This window comes from Callithrix jacchus, chromosome 4, assembly GCF_049354715.1.
Source record: "Callithrix jacchus isolate 240 chromosome 4, calJac240_pri, whole genome shotgun sequence".
Classification (NCBI taxonomy): Eukaryota; Metazoa; Chordata; class Mammalia; order Primates; family Cebidae; genus Callithrix; species Callithrix jacchus.
In genome coordinates, this window is record NC_133505.1 from 10724297 (window position 1) to 10744558 (window position 20262).

A 20262-nucleotide genomic window follows, 5' to 3' on the forward strand; every position below is an offset into this window, starting at 1 on the left:
TTGTCGTCCCAGCTACGTGGGAGGCTGAGGTGGGAGAGTGGTTTGAGCTTGGAGGGTCAAGGCTGCAGTGAGCCAAAATTGCACTGTAGTATTCCATCCTGGGTGACAGAGCGAGACCCTGCCTCAAAATAACAACAACAATAGTGTCTAATTCACAATATTGTACAACCATCGCCTCTATCTAGTTCTAATGCATCTTCATTGCCCCCTCCCCCCACAAAGGGAACCACTTACCCATTAAGCAGTCTACTCCCCTTCCCCCTGCTCCTAGTCCTTGGCAACCACCAACCTTTGTCTCTGTAGACTTACCTATTCTAGATAGCTCATGTAAGTGGAATCATATATTACGTGACCTTTTAGACTGTGTGTGGTGGCTCATACCTGTAATCCCAGCACTCTGGGAGGCTGAGGTGGGCAGATCATGAGATCAGGAGTTCAAGACCAGCTTGACCAATGTGGTGAAACTCTGTCTCTAGTAAAAATACAAAAATAAGCTGGACGTGTTGGCATGTGTCTATAATCCCAGCTATTCAGAAGGCTGACTCAGGAGAATCATTTGAACCCGGGAGGTGGAGGTTGTAATGAGCTGAGATTGTGCCACTGCACTCCATCCTGGGTGACAGAGCGAGACCCTGCCTCAAAATAACAACAACAATAGTGTCTAATTCACAATATTGTACAACCATCACCTCTATCTAGTTCTAAAGCATCTTCATTGCCCCCTGCAAAAGGGAACCACTTACCCATTAAGCAGTCTACTCCCCTTCCCCCTGCTCCTAGTCCTTGGCAACCACCAACCTTTGTCTCTGTAGACTTACCTATTCTAGATAGTTCCTGTAAGTGGAATCATATATTACGTGACCTTTTAGACTGGGTGCGGTGGCTCATACCTGTAATCCCAGCACTCTGGGAGGCTGTGGGCAGATCACGAGGTCAGAAGTTCAAGACCAGCTTGACCAATGTGGTGAAACTCTGTCTCTAGTAAAAATACAAAAATAAGCTGGGCATGTTGGCATGTGTCTATAATCCCAGCTACTCAGGAGGCTGACTCAGGAGAATCATTTGAACCCGGGAGGTGGAGATTGCAATGAGCTGAGATTGTGCCACTGCACTCCAGCCTGGGTGACAGAGCGAGACTTCATGTCATAAAAAAAAAAGTGACTTTTTTGTATGGCTTCTTTTACTAAGCAGGTTTTCAAGTTTCATCCACCCCATAGGACATATCAGTACTTCATTCTTGTTTACGGCTAAGTAATATTCCACTGTCTGACTATACCTCAGTTTCTTTAAGCACTTACCAGTCGATAGACTTTTGGGTCGTTTCCATTTTTGGCTATCGTAGATAGTGATGCTATGAGCACAGGTGCACAGCTTTAGTTTGAATACCTCTTTTTCAGTTCTTTAGGAATCTACCGAGGAGTGGAGTTGCTGGGTCATAAACTTGTGTCTTAAATATAGGATTTGGAGAATGTTATCTAAACTCTGTACTAAAAGAAGCCTCTCCTTTAAGCAAATGGCCTTCTGCCAAACTATTCATGTACCAGTGGTATTTGTCTCCTGCAGATCCCCTAGAAAAAGACATATACATGCACATATAGTCATTAATTTGTTATAATTTACACATGGAAAAAGTAGAAAAATGCTTAATGGAAATGAGAAATGTGTGATACTATGCTTTCTTCCACACAGCCTCCCCACCACATATTCTTTTGACCAAGCACACTTACCAGCCCCCAGTCTCTCTACAATATCTTCTGATTCATCTGCCAAATCTCAGTACAAATTATGCTGTTCCTACTCATTCATTCAGCAAACCACGTGATAGACAAAGTGTTAAGTGGAGGGAATCCCATTTTAAGCAAAACACATTATCTCCTGTCTTAGTCTGTTTTATGCTCCTATAACCGAATACCACAGTTTGGGTCATTTATAAGGAAAAGAAATTTATTTCTTATGGCTCTGGAGGCTACGGAGTTTAAGGTCAAGGGACTGATCATCTGATAAGGGCTTTCATGCTGTGTCACCCACAGTGAAAGCTGGAAGGATAAGAGAGCATGAGAGAGCAAAGGAAAGGGGGTTGAACTCATTTTATCTGGAACTTACTCCTAAGCCACTCCCAAGGGAATGGCATTAATTCATTCATGAGGGCAGAGCCTCTAATCACTTCTTAAAGGTCCCACCTCTTAATACTGTTATAGTGGCAATTAAATTTCAATGTGACTTCTGCAGGGAACATCCAAACCATAAATTACCTCTATCCTCTGTGAGTTTACAGTCTTATTGGGGAACAGACTTTCCCCAGATGAAGAGGTTAGTAAGTAATTATGAACTGTAGGCTGGGCACAGTGGCTCACGCCTGTAATTCCAGCACTTTGGGAGGCCGGGAGGCGGGTGTGGATCACTTGGAGGTCAGGAGTGAGACCAATCTGACCAACATGAAGAAACCCCGTCTCTTCTAAATCATGGCAGGAGGTGAAAGCTGAGCATGGTGGCATGTGCCTGTAATTCCAGCTACTCTAGAGGCTGAGGGATAAGAATCGCTTGAACCTGGGAGGTAGAGGTTGCAGTGAGCCAAGATCACACCACTGCACTCCAGCCTGGGTGAGAGAGTGAGACTGACTCTGTCTCAAAACAAACAAAAAATGAAGGCTGAGGCAGGCAGATTGCTTGAACTTGGGAGGTGGATGTTGCAGTGAGCAGAAGTCACACCACTGCACTCCAACCTGGGCAACAGAGGGAGACCCTGTCTAAAAAATGTGTGTGTGTGTGTAAACGGTGATAGGTATTTTGAAAGGCTACTCTATATGAATCTTAATTATATAAATATGTTAACCTAACTTAGCTGGCTAAGTCAGAAAGCAGTGTTTGGGCTGAGATAACCTGAACTTGGTGGACAGGTACTAACCTGCTGAAGAGGAGGGTGGGCTGGTGGAGGAGAAGCATTGCACACACAGAAAGCAGCAGGTGCACCACTCTGCATCCAGAAAGGAAGAATGAAACAAACAAGATTCCATAGTAAGGAGATCAGGGGGAGTGTCGCTCTTTCACTTTAGAATAGTGGGAGCTGGTAAAAAGAAGCAGATGGAAGGCCGGATAAATGAGATTGGCAATATACTTTCAGCTCTGTGTTTCAAAACAAAATTACTCTTGCAGTGTTTGGGAGAAGAAATGACTGGTTGTATTTAATAGGAGTGGACTCCCTTTACTCTAGAATTGAACCTAGTGCCCAAGCATGACATGTAAGTTTCTCTAAGTGGGCTCCGTTTTTTTCAATTTCATCCTCACATGCCCTGTGATACTGATTGTTTCCTGAGAACATGTACCATGCTCACTTGAAATGCCCTTTCTTTCTCTCACTTCTCCTTTCTCTATTTATATTTTTTATAAATTATATTTTTTATAAATTATATATATTTTTTATATATATATAAATTATATAAAATTATATATAAAATATAATTTATATATTTTATATATAAATTATATATTTTTATAAATTATATTTTTTATAAATTATATATATATAATTATATATAATTATTTAATAATAATTGACATTTCAATAGAAATGTCAATTATTATTAAAAGACCAATGTAAGACCACATCCTTTGGGAAGCTTTCTCTTTTTTCATCCATACTCAATATGAATTCTGCTTCTCCTTCCATAACATAGCATCTGAATTTCCAAATAAGATATATCACACTTCTCTCCACCATGAGACTGTAAAAAATATAAAAGGGACAATATCCTCTTTTCTCCCTCTGGCCTCCCCCCACCCCTGGTATTTCCTAGATGATCGCTTTGAACTCAGTAGTGCACTTTGAAGTGAAATTCATCATTACATTTCATTATACTATAAATGTCATTAGATCTCTCATGGATCCAAATTAAGAATGCATCATACACATAAATACATGTAAAGGCACACTTCTAAGAGCAGAATGGGCAATAAATTAATGCATTGCTTGGGTTGAGAGAGAACACACTAGAAAGTAGATAGAGAAAGGGAAGTGACGTGGGAAGGAATACGCATGTGAGTAGGAGTGGGTAGGCAAATAGGTAAAAAGGGTGAGAAGTAAGTGAGGTGACTAGAGGATGACCGTATAAATAACCATGCCAATGTGGTTTAGCGGCATTCCCACCCAAATCTCAACTGTGGCTCCCATAATTCCCACATGTTGTGGGAAGGACCTGGTGGGAGGTAACTGAATCATGGGGGTGAGTCTTTCCCATACTATTCTCATGATAGTGAATAAGTCTCACAAGATCTGATGGTTTTGTTTTGTTTGAGACAGAGTTTCACTCTTGTTGCCCAAGCAGAGTGCAATGGTGCAATCTTGGCTCACTGCAACCTTTGCCTCATGGGTTCAAGTGATTCTCCTGCCTCAACCTCCCGAGTAGCTGGGATTACAAGCATGCATCACCACACCCAGCTAATTTTTTGTATTTTTAGTAGAAACAGGGTTTCACCATGTTAGCCAGGCTGGTCTTGAACTCCTGACCTCAGGTGATCCACCCACCTCGGCCTATCAAAGTGCTGGGATTACAGGTGTAAGCCGCCACACCAAGCCAAGATCTGATGGTTTTTGTTTTGTTTTTTTTTTTTGAGGTGGAGTTTCGCTCTTGTTACCCAGGCTGGTGGCTCAAGCCTGTAATCCCAGCACTTTGGGAGGCCGAGGCAGGTGGATCACGAGGTCAAGAGATCGAGACCATCTTGGTCAACATAGTGATCTGATGGTTTTATAAAGGGGGGTTTCCCTGCACAAGCTCTCTTCCTTGTCTGCCACCATGTGAGATGTGTCTTTCACCTTCTGCCATGATTGTAAGGCTTCCCCAGCCATGTGGAACTGTGATTCTTTTGTAAATTGCCCAGTCTTGGGTATGTCTTTATCAACAGCATGAAAATGAACTAATATACATGTTGATCTGAAGCTGAAGGCTTGCATCAGACAACTTATGTTTTTCTCACACATTTACACTAAAGCTGGAAAAAAGATATGAAATAGTCATGAACAGATAAACTAGTTGATGTATGTGTGTATGTATACATATGTATGTATCTAAGTATAGATAGATATGCACACACACACATATATATATATATCTCAAATGTAAGACAAGATATAATGTGTTCTTACTATTCTCTTTTGCCATTTTCTAGTTTGGGGGAAAGTTCTATTAAATCTAAGTTGATGAACATTATTCCCCCTGCTAGTACCAAAAGTCCTGACTTGTAGGGAAGACAAGGCTGAGGTCAGTGCATATGTCTGAGCTGGGGATCTTGTGGAAACACAGATTCTGACTGAGTAGGCGTGGAGTGCAGCCTGAGTTTCTGCTTCAGGTGATGCCGATTCTGCTAGTCTGTGGCCCACAGTTTGAATACCAAGGGACTGGATGATTTCTGGCAATCCTTTCTTATTCTGCTGCAGTTGTTTTGCTGGAAAACTTTCTACCTTTTAGAAGTATTCACCTATAAATCACTTACAGTTTAATCTATATAGTGTCAGGTGATAACAAAATAGGACACTTCAAGGCAAGAAATTAAAAGGTAAGTAACATTATTAAATATAATCCAGAATTTTCCCTAAGGCAATAAAAACTTGCAAAGTTAGTGATAAGTGTGAGGCTTGAATTTTTAAGGATGCTCTTAAAACCCAGTGGACAGCCATTGTGAAGTGAAGATTCAGTCCTCGTCTCTCTTATTGGAAGGTGAATGTGGGCTAGATCAGTAGATATCAAAGTTTTTGTTTATGACCCACAGTAAGAAACATATTTTAGGTTGTGACCTCACACATAAATGAAAGTTTCATAAATAAAACAATATCAATATGTACTCTGATAACATTTATTATAATGCAATTCATTTGTTTTTTGAGATGGAGTCTCTCTTGTCGCCCAGGCTAGAGTGCAGTGGCACGATCTTGGCTCACTGCAACCTCAGCCTCCCGAGTTCAAGTGATTCTCCTGCCTCAGCCTTCCCAGTAGCTGGGATTACAGGCCTGTGCCACCACACACAGCTTATTTTGTATTTTTAGTACAGGTGGGGTTTCTCCATGTTGGTCAGGCTGATCTTGAACTCCTAACCTCAGGTGATCTGCCCGCCTCAGCTTCCCAAAGTGCTGGGATTACAGGCGAGAGCCACCACACCCAGCCTGCAATCCATTTAAAAAAAAAAATGTTTTCCACAAGTGCATGGTGGCCTGCAGTTTGCAAAATTGGAAGTGGATGACCTTTTCAGCTTTCATCTTAAAAAAAAAATCATTATTCTTTGGCAAAATGTCATAAGACTGTACTACATTTAGGTTCTTAAAGCATTCATCTTTTTTATTGTGTGAAATGGAGTATTGGAAAGTGGAATTCCAGAGTAGGCTGGATGGCAGAAAAGACCTTCGTGCTCTGTCTTCCAGGAGTGCTTTTTATTATAGATACCGCTTATTTTTCTCCAACCTACACTATAACTACATGTTTGATTTCTGGAATTTTATAAGGGCAAGCTGGAGTATTTTTTCCCTCAAAATTATTTAACTCTCAATTAAGCAGACAGTAGAGCTGCATGGTTAAGAGCATGAACTGATGGCAGACTGTCTGCTCAGCATCCTGGCCATCCCACATACTAGCTGTGTAACTTTGGTCTACTTACTTCACCTTACAGAACTCACTTTCCTCATCTATAAAATGGGAACACTAATACTTGTTGAGTTTCCCTTTTCCAAAATGCTTGGGGCCAGAAGTATTCAGAATTTCAGATTTCTTTTTTTATTTTGGAATATTTGCATATACATAATGAGGTATCTTGGGGATGGGACCCAAGTCTAAACATAATTATGTTTCATCTATACCTCATGCACATACACATAGCCTGAAGGTAATTTTATACAACATTTTTAGTAATTTCGTACATGAAACAAAGTGTGTGTACACAAGGTCAAGTGCGAAATTTTCTACTTGTGGTGTTGTATCAGTGCTCAAAATGTTTGGATTTTGGATTTTTGGATTAGGGATGGTCAGCCTGTAGTTCCTACCTAATAGAATTGAGGTGAAGATTGAATGGGTTAACGTTGTAGACAAGTACAACAGGAATGTTATCAGCTACTGTTAGCTAGACCCCAATTACAATGTAAAATTTGAGCCTAACTCCAATTTCGTGACAAAGTAGAAGAGTAGTATTATATGAACAAGTACTTCTAAACCAATGTCTTGATATTGAGCTATAATAAATATTAAGTCCAATAAAAGTGCTTTTGGCGATCCCAAATTCAATTTCCCCCCAGTCCCGATTCAAACAGGCCTGCAATAGCTTAGTTATCTAACAATTAACATTCTGAAACTACACTCAGGGAAAAAAGATTCTACCAGAAATTTACATTTTGTACTAGAACATAAAGATCCAGTAAAATGTCACACTCCTGTGGGAATGTAACAGCCAGGGATATGTTGTTTAAGTGGAAGGATGCAGGTTCCATTCTGTGTGACACCAAAGAAAATATGACATGTTTGAGATTTTTTTTTTTTGCATGGTAGTCTTCCTTTCTCTGTTGTTACACATTTTTTGGGTGGGTGGGGGGGTGGGGTCAGTGGAAAGTGCTTGTAGAAGTTTAGAAAGAGATTCAGCTGCTAAAGGGAAATATTATATCCATTTTTCAGATGTTCTACCTATTAAATTGTGAAAATAATAGTATAAATACCCTTTTGAGGTTCTAAATTGGTTAACTTCCCCCCAAAAAACTAACAAATGAACCTAAACAGCTACAATATAAACCTTTATAAATATGGTCTAGAACCAAATATGCTACCTGTCGTGGAAATGATTACACCGCAGAAGGAAGTGAGACTCAGTCTTACGTGCCTTCTTGCTTATGACATGCCGTTGCTGTCTGTGTGGGTAAAAATCTGTTACTATAGTCAGCTGTTTAAATGGCCATAGGAAACGAGAGTGTGTCCAGTGCCTAACTATAACCGCTTCTAAGACTTAAACCATAAAGGCTTCATATGTATGTGAATTTTCATAAGGTCAGAATGGGAGTACAGCACAGAGTATTTGAAATAAAGGTATTTTTCCGGCTGGGTGCTGTGGCTCACACCTGTAAACCCAGCACTTTGGGAGGCTGAGGCAGGCAGATCATTTGAAGTTAGGCGTTTGAAACTAGTCTGGCAAACGTGGTGAAACCTCATCTCTACCAAAAATACAAAAATTAGCTGGGCATGGTGGCATGCACCTGTAATCCCAGCTACTCCGGAGGCTGAGGCAGAATTGCTTAAACCTGGGAGGTAGAGGTTGCAGTGAGCCGAGATAGCAGCACCACTGCACTCTAGCCTAGGCGACAGAGCGAGACTCCACCTCTAAATAAATAAATAAATGAATAAATAAAATAAAGGTATTTTTCCAAATAAAGTCTAAAAGGAAAACATAAACTCTCTCCTCTCCCTGGTTCCTTACTCCTGTTAGTCACAAAGCTTGTCCAAATGCCTCCTCTCCTTCCCTCCCCTCCCCCTCCCCTATGCCCTTGCCCAGGACATCATTACCCCACATTTGCATCTCTACAGCGTCCTGTAGGTTGCCTTGAGACCTGAGGCCTTTCCAGCATAGCCTCAATATTACTACTGCTAGGCCTAATCGGTAAAAACCTTACCTCAGGTTTGTCATCTTCTCTCTTTATATTCTCATCACTTCCTTGGTTTAACTTTCCCCAGCTTGTAGATGGCCCCGAGTCTGACAGCTCTCCTGATTGTCCCTAAGCACACAGACACTGGAATCTGCCCACTGAACACCCTCACGCTCCAAATTCTGCATGGCAAATGCCACCTTGTTCCTCTCCCCAAGTCAAAGATGTCCAGCCACTGACTTTCATTCAGTCACTTGAGCTGGAAATCTAGATGTTATCATTGGCTCTTCCCATGTCCTCAGCAGCACAGACAGCTCATGAATCCTGGCCCCACTGGCTTGTACCTATCTGCCTTCCTTACATTCAGTTCTTGTGGCTTTTTGCCCAGATGAGTAGACTTTTGCTTTTTAAATATTTGCTATAAAGATAGACACCTGGGTCCTCATTTGTCTCTTTTGTTCCGTGTTCACCTGTCAAACAGAACAATAGGAGATATCCTGAGGGCGTGGTCGGAGTTCCACTGTCGGTATTACTCTGTATTGCTATCTCCTTGCTATGAGTTGTTTTCAATGGCCCTAATTTTGTAAAAGCAAGATTTTAAAAGAACAGGCCATCACTAAAATGGGCAGGCAAACCTTTTTTTTTTACCACCAGGAGTTTTCTGGCTTTTTTCTTGGCAAAGTATTTAAAGATAAGTTACACATATTTTTTTTCTTTTAGATGAAAATGTCATAAGTCTGGGAAGAAAATTCTGAGACATGTTCTGCAGGATGACTATTGAAGCACATCCTTGGTTTCAACACCCGTAGAAGGAAGGGGGAAGAAGGAAGCAAACTGAGGAGAGACAGACTTCGAGATGCATTTCCGGCCAGGACACTAGGTTGAATCCACGGGCACTCTGGAGCTAGAATGGCTCTTCAGAGTTGTCCTGAGCTGGGCTGAGATGGCCAGTTCTTTATATTCCTGCATGGGATGGTCACTGGATGTCCACCCCAGGAAGGGGTGCGGCCCAGGCAGTCCCTGAGATGCCCGCCAGCACTCCCTACATCTGGAGCAGCATGACCCACATCACAAGGAGGATGCCCTGGGTGATGGATCACAGTATTCATCCCAGAAGACAAGGATACAGAATTGGCTGCTGCTACTGTCTAAATGTTAATGTTCCCAAAATTCATATGTTGAAACTTAATTCCCTAATGTGATGGCATTAGGAAGGGGGCCTTTGGTAGGGGCTGTAGGTCATGAGGGTTACACCCTAATTTTAGGGTATAAGGATTAGTATCCGCCAAGTGAGGACATAGTGAGAAGCTGCCATCTATGAACTAGGAAGTGGGTGTTTACCAACAGTCACCTAATCCTCTGGCAACTTGATCTTGAATTTCTCAGCCTCCAGAGCTCTTGAGAAACCAATTTCTGTTGATTATATGCCACCCAGTCTATGGCATTTTGTTAAAGCAGCTGGAACTAGACTAAGACACTGACATTTTCTGCAACTAAAAGACAGAGTGAGTCTCTATAGCACATCATGTAACAGATGTTTTTGAAAAAATAAACTCATTTCATATGTTTCCTCGAGGTAAAAAGAAAATAGCATAACAACAAATGAGAAAATAGTTGCTTTAGAAATATTGCACCCTGTGGAGAGAGTATTTTGGGTTTTTGTTTTTTTTTTGTTGTTGTTGTTTTTTAACTTTTGTTAAAAAGTTTGGGGGTACATATACAGGTTTGTTATACAAGTGAACTCATGACACAGCGGTTGGTTGCAGATTATTTCATCACCCAGGTACTAAGCCCGGTACTCAATAGTTGCCTTTTCTGCTCCTCTCCCTCCTCTCACCCTCCACCCTCAAATAGGTGCCAGTGTGTGTTGTTTCCTTCATTATGCTGATGAGTTTGAGAGAGTGTTTTGAAAAAGAATGTTGGAAAGCATTTCCACTCTTAGATGATTTTAAGTCAAAAAGCTATACAACAGTGTCTCCTGTGTGCATGCAAGCATGGACAAAGGAATTGTTTCTTATATTTAAAACTTTTCTAGATCCTTTTGTGGTTCATAAGCTTGATGATTGCGTTTCCACATCCACATGTGAGATGTGCCTCGCTCAAGCCTTGTTACAACATCAGCACATTACCTGCCTGATGCGAGCAAGAAAAAAAATAAAAATTTCCTGAGCAGAGTTTCCTTGGATTTCTAACTTATTTATAAAAACAATAAAAATGTAACATCTTCCATTCAGTGTTCAAGAACAGCTAAGTAACATAGTAAAGATGGAAATTTGCTAGCTGAATTTCAAGAAAAATCTTTCTATAATAAGTAGATAAGACCAGGCGGGGTGGCTCACACATGTAATCTCAATACTTTGGAAGGCCAAGGAAGGCGGTTCATCTGAGGTCAAGAGTTTGAGACCAGCATGGAGAAACCCTGTCTCTACTAAAAATAGAAAATTAGCTGGGCATGGTAGCACATGCCTGAAATCCCAGCTACTCGGGAGGCCAAGGCAGGAGAATTGCTTGAACCTGGGAGGCAGAGGTTGTGGTGAGCCGAGACGGCAGCATTGCACTCCAGCCTGGGCAACAAGAGTGAAACTCCATCTCAAAAAAAAAAAAAAAAAAGAAAAAAGATGAGATTGAAAAACTGTGTGTTCAAAAGTCAATCAGAAGCCTGGGTAACATAGTGAGACTCTATCTCTACAAAAATTTTAAAAATTAGCCAGGAATGGTGGCATGTGCCTGTAGTCCTGGCTACTCAGGAGCTTCAGGTAGGAGGATCGCTTAAGCCCAGGAGCTGGGGCCACAGTAAGCCATGATCACACCACTGCACTCCAGCCTGGGCAACAGAGTGAGACCCTGCCTAAAAAAAGAAAAGAAAAAAAAAGAAAAGTCAGTCAGCGCGGCACTGCTTTCATTTGGAATTCTTCATCTTTTCGGGGTATTAAAAACGATTTCTTGCCACACTGCTGACACCAAATGTGGGAGTGTGTGTCCACAACAACCAATTCACCAACCCTCCTCTATACACCAACTGATTGTCCTACAATTCATTTCTTTTGTTTTTTTTTTTTTTGAGAGTCTTGCTCAGTGGTTCAGGATGCAGTAAAATGGCATGATCTCAGCTCACTGCAACCTCTGCCTCCCAGATTCAAGTGATTCTCCTGCCTCAGCCTCCTGAATAGCCGGGATTACAGGCGCCCGCCACCATGCCTGGCTAATTTTTGTGCTTTTAATAGAGACGGTGTTTCACCAGGTTGGCCAGGCTGGTCTTGAAATCCTGACCTCAGGTGATCCGCCTGCCTCAACCTCCCAAAGTGCTGGGATTACAGGTGTGAGCTACTATGCCCGGCCAGTAGCCCCTCATCTTATATGACTGGTGTCCCTATAATGAGAAAAGAAAGCAGATAGACATAGAGGAGAGGACCAGCTAAGGAGAAGTCAAAGACTCCATTTATGTAACTGTAAGTCAGGAAACACCTGGGTTATCCAACACTGGTAGAGGCGAGGAAGGATCCTCCTCTAGAACCTTCAGAGGGTCCATGGTCCTCCCAGCAGCTTGATTTTGGACTTCTATCCTCCACAACAGTGACAGAATAAACTCCTGTTTTTTGTTTTTGAGACAGTCTCATTCCATCACCAGGCTGGAACACAGCGGTGGGATCTCGGCTCACTGCAACCTCTGGCTCCCTGGTTCAAGCAATTCTCCTGCCTCAGCCTCCCAAGTAGCTGGGACTACAGGTGTGTGCTACCACGCCCAGCTAATTTTTGTATTTTTTTAGTAGAGATGGGGTTTCACCTTGTTGGCCAGGATGGTCTCGATCTCTTGTGCTCGTGATTCGCCCGCCTCAGCCTCCCAAAGTGCTGGGATTACAGGTGTGAGCCACAGTGCCCGGCCACTCCTGTTGTTTGGTTCTTTGTACTTTGTGGTTCCAGCAAACCAATACAGTGATATTAAAAATTTTCTCTGCTATTAGAAATACAATTTTAGGTGGGGGAAATATTACCTTCACCAAATGCAGCACATTTGTGTGTTTTAACATTCAGAGAATTCTGCCTTTCTGGGCACTTGAGGTGACCTGCCAATTAACTAAAGTCTTAAAGTAACCTTTTTTTTTTCCTTTATACATATGTCTAAAAATAGCACCCATTGGAAATTTAAAAAGTAGAGTACTTTTCTGAATCCGGTACTGCTTTTATTTTACATGGTATTTCACAGCTGTGTCTCTGGAGCATAAGCCAACAGCAAAAAAGTTGTTTGTATGAGTGTCATGAAGTATGTCTTTGGGCTTTTGTAAATAATTTTAACTCAAATAAAATTGTTTCTTGCCATAAAAAAAAAAAATTAAAAATGTAAATATTTCATTTCTCATCTTATCCTCTAGCATTTCTTTTTCTGTACATTCCATAATGTAAAGTAACAAGTGTGATAATTTGTAAACAAATTTGTATTAAAGGTGTGTGCTCAAAATTTTTTTGTTTTAACTTAAGAATGGCATACAATAAAAAAATACTTGAGAATATGCTGAAAATTGTGTTTGAAAAGGTATTTGTAGAAATCCTTTGAGCCCTAGGACAATGGGCTTCTTTTTCTGTTTCTGCCAGGTCTTAAAGCTGTACTAATCCAGGATTCCCCTAATCCAGTTTCAGAATTTGAACTTTTCTGGGTAAGCCAGATCAGTCAAAGCCAACCAACCTTCAGGTTTCTTTTGAGTAGCCCCCTTATTCCTGTGGTGAGGCCCTTTGGGATCTGAGTCCTCTGTGCCTGGGATTCTCCAGCACCCCAGTCCCACAATGCAGCTTTGCCCTTGTCACCCAGAGTTGCGGAAAGCACTCCTCAGCCTTGTCTTAGACCTTTGAATGTGTCCCGCCCCAGGTAAAAGAGCTTCCAAATGCCTGGTTCTTGTTTTAGATTTTCTATTTTTATCTTCTAATTAATCTTGGCCCACTTATTTTACACTGTCCTATTAGCTCTTTGATTATTATTATTTTTTTTGAGATGGAGTTTTGTTCTTCTTGCCCAGGCTGGTGTGTAATGGCCCGATCTCGGCTCACTGTAGCCTCCGCCTCCCAGGTTCAAGCAATTCTCCTGCCTCAGATTCTGGAGTAGCTGGGATTACAGGTGACCACCACCACACCTGGCTAATTGTTTGTACGTTTAGTAGAGATGGGGTTTCCCAATGTTGGTCAGGCTGGTCTTGAACTCCTGACCTCAAATGATCTGCCCGCCTCTGCCTCCTAAAGTGCTGGGATTACAGGTGTGAGCCACTGTGCCCAGCTGATGCTTGTAAAAAGATTTTTGTTTTAATTCTGACTCTTTAGTTGGATTCAGCTAGAGGATTGGCCCAATTCATCCAGTCTACCATTATCAAAAGAATAATTAAAAAAACATTTAGAGATTACTATCTTAGACTAATGTCAGCAGTCTCTTAATGAATCTGCAACCTTTTCTTACCCCTGATCTCTCCTCACATTGCTGCCAGATCAATATTTTTGTTTTTTGTTCTTTTTTAAGATTGAGTCTTGCTCTGTCACTCAAGCTGGAGTGCAGTGGCGCAATCTCGGCTCACTGCAAACTCTACCTCCTGGGTTCAAGGGATCCTCCTGTCTCAGCCTCCCTAGTAGTTGGGATTACAGGCGCCCACCACCACCCCCAGCTACTTTTTATATTTTTAGTAGAGATGGGGTTTCACCATGTTGGTCAGGCTGGTCTCGAACTCCTGACCTCAGGTGATCCACCCGCCTCGGCCTCCCAAAGTGCTGAGATTATAGGTGTGAACCACTGCGCCTGGCCCCAGATCAACATTTTTAAAACAATGTTCCCATCAAGTTGTTTTCCTGCTCAAAAAATATTTTTCAGTGACTCTCACTGTGTAGTGGCCATGTACTGTAACAATTTGGTGAAACTGGACTTTCCCAGTATTTCCTTTCCTGTGTGTTTCTGGATCAGCACTGGCCAATAAAGACATGTTGGATGATATTGGGGAGGTCGAAATAAAACAGCTGCCATTTTCTTTAAATGTTTTAGTGACTGGTGGAGGTCAGGCATATTGTCACTACTCTACAGCTAGCTCACCTCATAGGCACAGGAAAGCACCCCAAACCACAGTTCCCCCATGTACTGTGCCGAGCAGTGTCATCCCGTCAACATTCACCTTCACCAGTAACCTCAGAATGTGACCTTATTTGGTAATAGAGTCTTTGCAACTGTAATTAGTTATATTAAGATTAGGTCATGCTGGATTATGGGAGGCCCTAAATCCCATGACTAGTGGTCTTATAAGAAGGCCATGTGAAGACACAGAGACACAGACATGCAGGGAAGAAGGCTGAGTGACTGTGGAAGCAGAGATTGGACGGATGCAGCTTGGCCAAGGAAGGCCAAGGATTGCCACTGCTACCCGAAGCTGGAAAGGACTTTCCCTCAGAGCCCTGAGAGGGCACATGGGCCAACCAATACCTTGCTTTTGGAGTCCTGGCCTCCTGAACTGTGAGGGACTAACTACGTGTGGTCGAAGACTCCCAGTTTCTCTGGTACTTTGTTATGGCGGCCCTAGGAAATGAATACACTGCAGCTCCTGCCAGATCTCACCCATCAGTTTCTTCAACTCCTGGACTGAGTGCATGGTCAGCTCCATAGTGAAGGGCATAACCACCTTCTTCTTCTTCTTCTTTTTTTTTTTTTTTAGAGAAAAGGAGCGGGGAGTAGAGGGAGGAGGAGGAGGAAGAAAGGGTCCTTTTTGTTTTTTGAGACAGAGTCTCACTCTTGTTGCCCAGGCTGGAGTGCAATGCCATGAACTTGGCTCACTGCAACCTCAGCCTCCTGTGTTCAAGCAATTCTCCTGCCTCAGCCTCCTGAGTAGCTGAGATTACAGGCGTGTGCCACCATGCCCAGCTAAATTTTGTATTTTTACTATTTGGCCAGGCTGATCTTGAGCTCCTGAACTCTGGTGCTATGCCCGCCTTAGCCTCCCAAAGTGCTGGGTGTGAGTGACCACGCCCAGCCTGGCACAAGCTTCTTCTACAAATTCTCTACTGTATCAGGGTTGGAAGTGGGGAAAGGGAAAAGTGGTTCCGGTTAGTCTTTGCAGGGTCTAGTTGTCTTTGTTGGTCCTAGTTTGCCCTTGCAGCTTCCAGTTCTCCCTTGCGCTTGTTCACGCCCAACTTCCCTTCCCAACTGCTGTTAGAGCAACTGTAGGCTCAATGCTAGGCATGGACACAGCAACCTGCTCGGGCTGCCCTGTCAGCTGCCACAATTGCCTGAGATTTAACTTCTACAATAAATCCTGTGTTCCATGCCACTTGTGGTGGCTCGGGCTTTCTAATTAAACTCTGACAGACTCTTTTCCCAATCAAGTGAAAATGAATTGAATGAAACCAATCCTGCTACCCACTTCCTTCCCTTATATTAAAATAAATGTATTTTATTTTAATATAAGTATTAAAGGTGCAGTGACCCATGCCTGTAATCCCAGCACTTTGGGAAGCTGAGGTGGGTGGGACTTGAGGTCAGGAGTTCAAGACCAGCCTGACTAACATGGTGAAACTACATCTCTACAAAACCATACCAAAATTAGCCAGGAGTGGTGGCACACACCTATAGACCCAGTTACGTGGGAGGCTGAGGCAGGAGAATCACTTGAACCCGGGAGTTGAAGGTCACAGTGAGCCAAGATCGTGCACTCTAGCCCGGTGACAGAGCAAGACTCCATCTCAAAAAAAAAAAAAAAAGAAAAAGAAAATCACAAAGACTAGAAAATATATTTACTATTCATTAAGCAAAAGTAGGTCATTTTAAAGCTCTTCATCCTTGCAGTCTACACATTGAGTTGGCTGAGGAGGAGGAAGAGGAGGGGTTGGTTTTGCTGTCTTAGCAATGGTAGAGGTGGAAGAAAATCCTTATATGAGTGAAACTGTGCAGCTTGAACCTATGTTGTTTGAGGGTCGACGTATTATGCATTATTATTAGTAATAATCAATTATTATTACTGTATTAAACATCAGTAAGAGGCTTAGAGAGATGAAGTGATTCAACCAAGTTGGTTAGAATTCAAACCCAGAGCTGAATTGCAGACAGGAATTTAACCACCATTTTTTCCCTCTACTCCAAATTTTTTAGAACTGAAAGGAACTGTGTTCTTTTCCATGGAATCTTAGGTGCCCTAACCATCCCTCTCACAAACATACTCATGACCTCAAGAATTTGGTCATGTGCGGCTAGTCAGGCCTATTGATTGGACCCATGTTGAAGCAACTAGGGTGGACCTCCCTTTGCTGCTGGCCCGTGTGGACATAAGGTATAAGCAGCTCAGATTCAAGAAGAATGTGGGAAAAGTAGAGCTCAGCAAACCCAGTTTCCTAAACGCACCAATTAGGTAAATCTCTCCTCCCCGACCACGGACAGAGAGAATAAAAGGGCAGAGAGACCAGATATATTATTACACCACTTGAGCTGCCTCCTCATGGAAGGAAATAGCAGAGGAGGAGAGGTCAGTGTTCCCCCACTAAGAATCAGATATGGGAAATAAGACGTACATACCTATTTGTATGTACATGTGTGTATTTATACTGCTATGGTTTGAATGCTGGTGTCCCCAACATTCAACGATTGTCCCCACCAACAATGTTGGTGTCCCCCCAGAATTCTTATGCCCAATGTGATACTATTAAGCAGATGCTTATGGGAAGTGATACTATTAAGCAGATGCTTAGGGAAGGTGATGCTGATGTTGCCGGTCTAGAGACCATCCTTTGGGAAGCACTGCTTTAAGAGCAATGGTTGTCAACTATGAATGCATATTAGAATAAGGCGACTCTTGCTGTGTCCTTACAAGGTGAAAGAGGCAAAGGAGTTCACTCCACCCTCATGACAGCTCCACCCTCTTGACGAGATTAATGCCCTTGTAAAAGAAGTTCAAGGGTGCGTCGTGGTGGCTCACGCCTATAATCCTAACACTCTGGGAGGCTGAGGCCAGTGGATCACTTGAGCCTGGGAGTTTGAGACCAGCCTAGGCAACATGGTGGCCAGGAGTTTGAGACCAGCCTGGCCAACATGATGAATCCCTGTCTCGACTAAATATACAAAATTAACCAGGAATGGTGGTGTACATCTGCAATCCCAGGCTGAGGCAGGAGAATCATTTGAGCCCAGGAGGAGGAGGTTGTGGTGAGATGAGATCACACCACTGCATTCCAGCCTGGGTGATAGAGTGAGACTCCATTCTTTTTCTTTGAGACAGAGTTTCGCTCTTGTTACCCAGGCTGGAGTATAATGGCGCGATCTCGGCTCACTGCAACCTCCGCCTCCTGGGTTCAGGCAATTCTCCTGCCTCAGCCTCCTGAGTAGCTGGGATTACAGGCACGCGCCACCACACCCAGCTAATTTTTTGTATTTTTAGTAGAGACGGGGTTTCACCATGTTGACCAGGATGGTCTCGATCTCTTGACCTTGTGATCCACCCACCTCGGCCTCCCAAAGTGCTGGGATTACAGGCTTGAGCCACTGCGCCCGGCCAAGACTCCATTCTTAATAAAAATAATAAAAATAAAAAAATAAGCCACAGCTATTTGCAGAGTCCTTTTACTATTCTCATCCCTACATAAAATGTTGTGCTTTCTCCTTTCTGGCAGCCTCCCTCCTCCTTCTGCAATGTCTGTCCGTATTCCTTCTCAATAAGACTTCCTTGACTCCTGTTCACTTGTCTGCCTACCTCTTCTAAGCCAATGGCTCACTGCAGCCTCAACCTCCCAGGCTCAAGTGATCCTCCACCTCAGCCTCCTGAGGAGCTGGTACCACAGGCATGTATCACCATGCCCCGCTAATTTTATTTTTTGTAGAGTTAGGTTTTTGCCATATTACCTAGGCTGGTCTCAAAATCCTGCGCTCAAGTAATCTGCCCGTGTTGGCCTCCCAAAGTGATGGAATTACAGGCATGAGCCACCATACCTGGCCCAGTTATCAGTCTTGTCTATACATTGAAATTATCCAGGGAGCTTTAAAAACATTCCTAGATTTCGGGCCAGGCATGGTGGCTCATACCTGTAATCCCAGCACCTTGGAAGGCCGAGTTGGGAGGATCACTTGAGTCAGGAGTTCGAGACTAGCCTGAAAAAAAAAGAAGAGAGACTAGCCTGGACAAGGTGAAACCTCGTCTCTACTAAAAAAAAAAAAATTAGCCAAGCATGGTGGCACACGCCTGTAATTCCCGCTACTTTGGAATGCTGAGATGTGAGAATCTCTGGAACCTGAGAGATGGAGGTTGCAGTGAGCCAAGATGATGCCACTGCATTCCAGCCTGGGAGACAGAGCAAGACTCCATCTCAAAGAAAAAAAAAAAAAAAAGAGATGAGATAAGTGAATGGGCCAGTGAAGCTAGTGGCCATGCCCCTGTGTGACCAAAACAAAGCAAGATTAGATGAGGCTGTAAAAGCAGCAGCAGGAAAGTTCCCCCAACGAGTGGAAAAAGAGGAGAGAAATAGGGGAGCCTGTCTTTCTTGCCTGCTGTTAGTACTGGCCAAAATAGCTGTGTGCCCTGGCTTTCTCAGTTATTAACATCCATGAAGGAGCTGGCCCAGCACAGGTTAACTGGGACCCAGGTTGCCATCCAAATCATCTCTAAGAAGGCTGGCTTTGTTCTACAGAGAGAGAGGTGAGTATCATAAAGATTCTCCATCGCCCAAATATTATTCAGCTCTGCCAGCTGATTAACATCATCTATGTGGTGATGTAGTAACCAGAGGAGGAGAGCTGCACCGATAGATACGCCACATCCAGGATGAGGAGGGAGGAGGGAGGAGGGAGGAGGGAGGAGGGAGGAGGGAGGAGGGAGGAGGGAGGAGGGAGGAGGGAGGAGGGAGGAGGGAGGAGGTCATCCAGACCATGTTCAGGCAAGTTCTATCAGCCCTGCAGTACTGAAACATAAAGAACATCACACATCCAGACCTAAAGCCACAAAACGCCCTACCCAACGAAGAAGGCAATGTATAAATTGTGAACTTTGGCTTTAGTCCAATGTTCAGAGAGGGGCAGATGCTGACAGCCTTGTGTGGTGTGTACCCCTGTGCAGCCCCAGAACACTCCCTGGGCCAGGTGTGTGGATGACCTGCCATGCACATATGAAGCCCCAGTGCCAGGCTGTATTCCAGGAATACAGTATGTAGAAGGGCTGGGGCTATGACCTTCTACTCAGGGAATCCTCTGGACTTCAAGAAAAACTACTTCTCCCAGAAAGATACCTTGCCCACCACTTGTTTCCCTTCAACTTGACTCATTCAAAAGTTACAAACGCTAGACACCAGGGAGTGTCCTTCACTATAACTGATGAAAAATCCATGGGTGAAAAGCAGCCAGAAGATGCCACTGAGACCATACAAAGAGCCACTCCTAGGACACCCAACCCCCGAATAATCCAGCTGATGGTGGCCATGGGATTCCAGGCCAAGAACATCTTTGTGGCAATCGCAGAAAGAAAATTCAACAATCCCATGGCCACCTACCTCATTTTAGAGCACACAAAACAACGAGAGAGGAAGTGCCCCCACCATCAGAGAACCCCTTCCTCCTGGGGTTCCCACCTGTCCTTCCCCATCCACTGACATTTCCACCTTCCCTCTCCCATCGAAGTGGGCTCACAGGGAGCCGGCTTGTCAAGCTTTTAATGTTCAGCTGCTGA

General features: G+C 43.3%; 1 long non-coding RNA gene and 1 other non-coding gene across 2 annotated transcripts in view; both read left to right on the top strand.

The window, feature by feature from the left end:
- LOC144582015 (uncharacterized) overlaps window positions 1–13122 on the top strand; it is a 42781-nt gene extending 29659 nt beyond the window's left edge. Inside the window, exon 4 of the long non-coding RNA XR_013533666.1 lies at window positions 9326–13122. This is a non-coding gene — a long non-coding RNA (uncharacterized LOC144582015). The remainder of the gene's footprint in view (window positions 1–9325) is intronic.
- LOC118153385 (small nucleolar RNA U13) lies at window positions 10641–10744 on the top strand. The gene has a single exon (XR_004742623.1). It is a non-coding gene; the product is annotated as a small nucleolar RNA U13 (small nucleolar RNA).
- Window positions 13123–20262: the final 7140 nt, after the last annotated feature.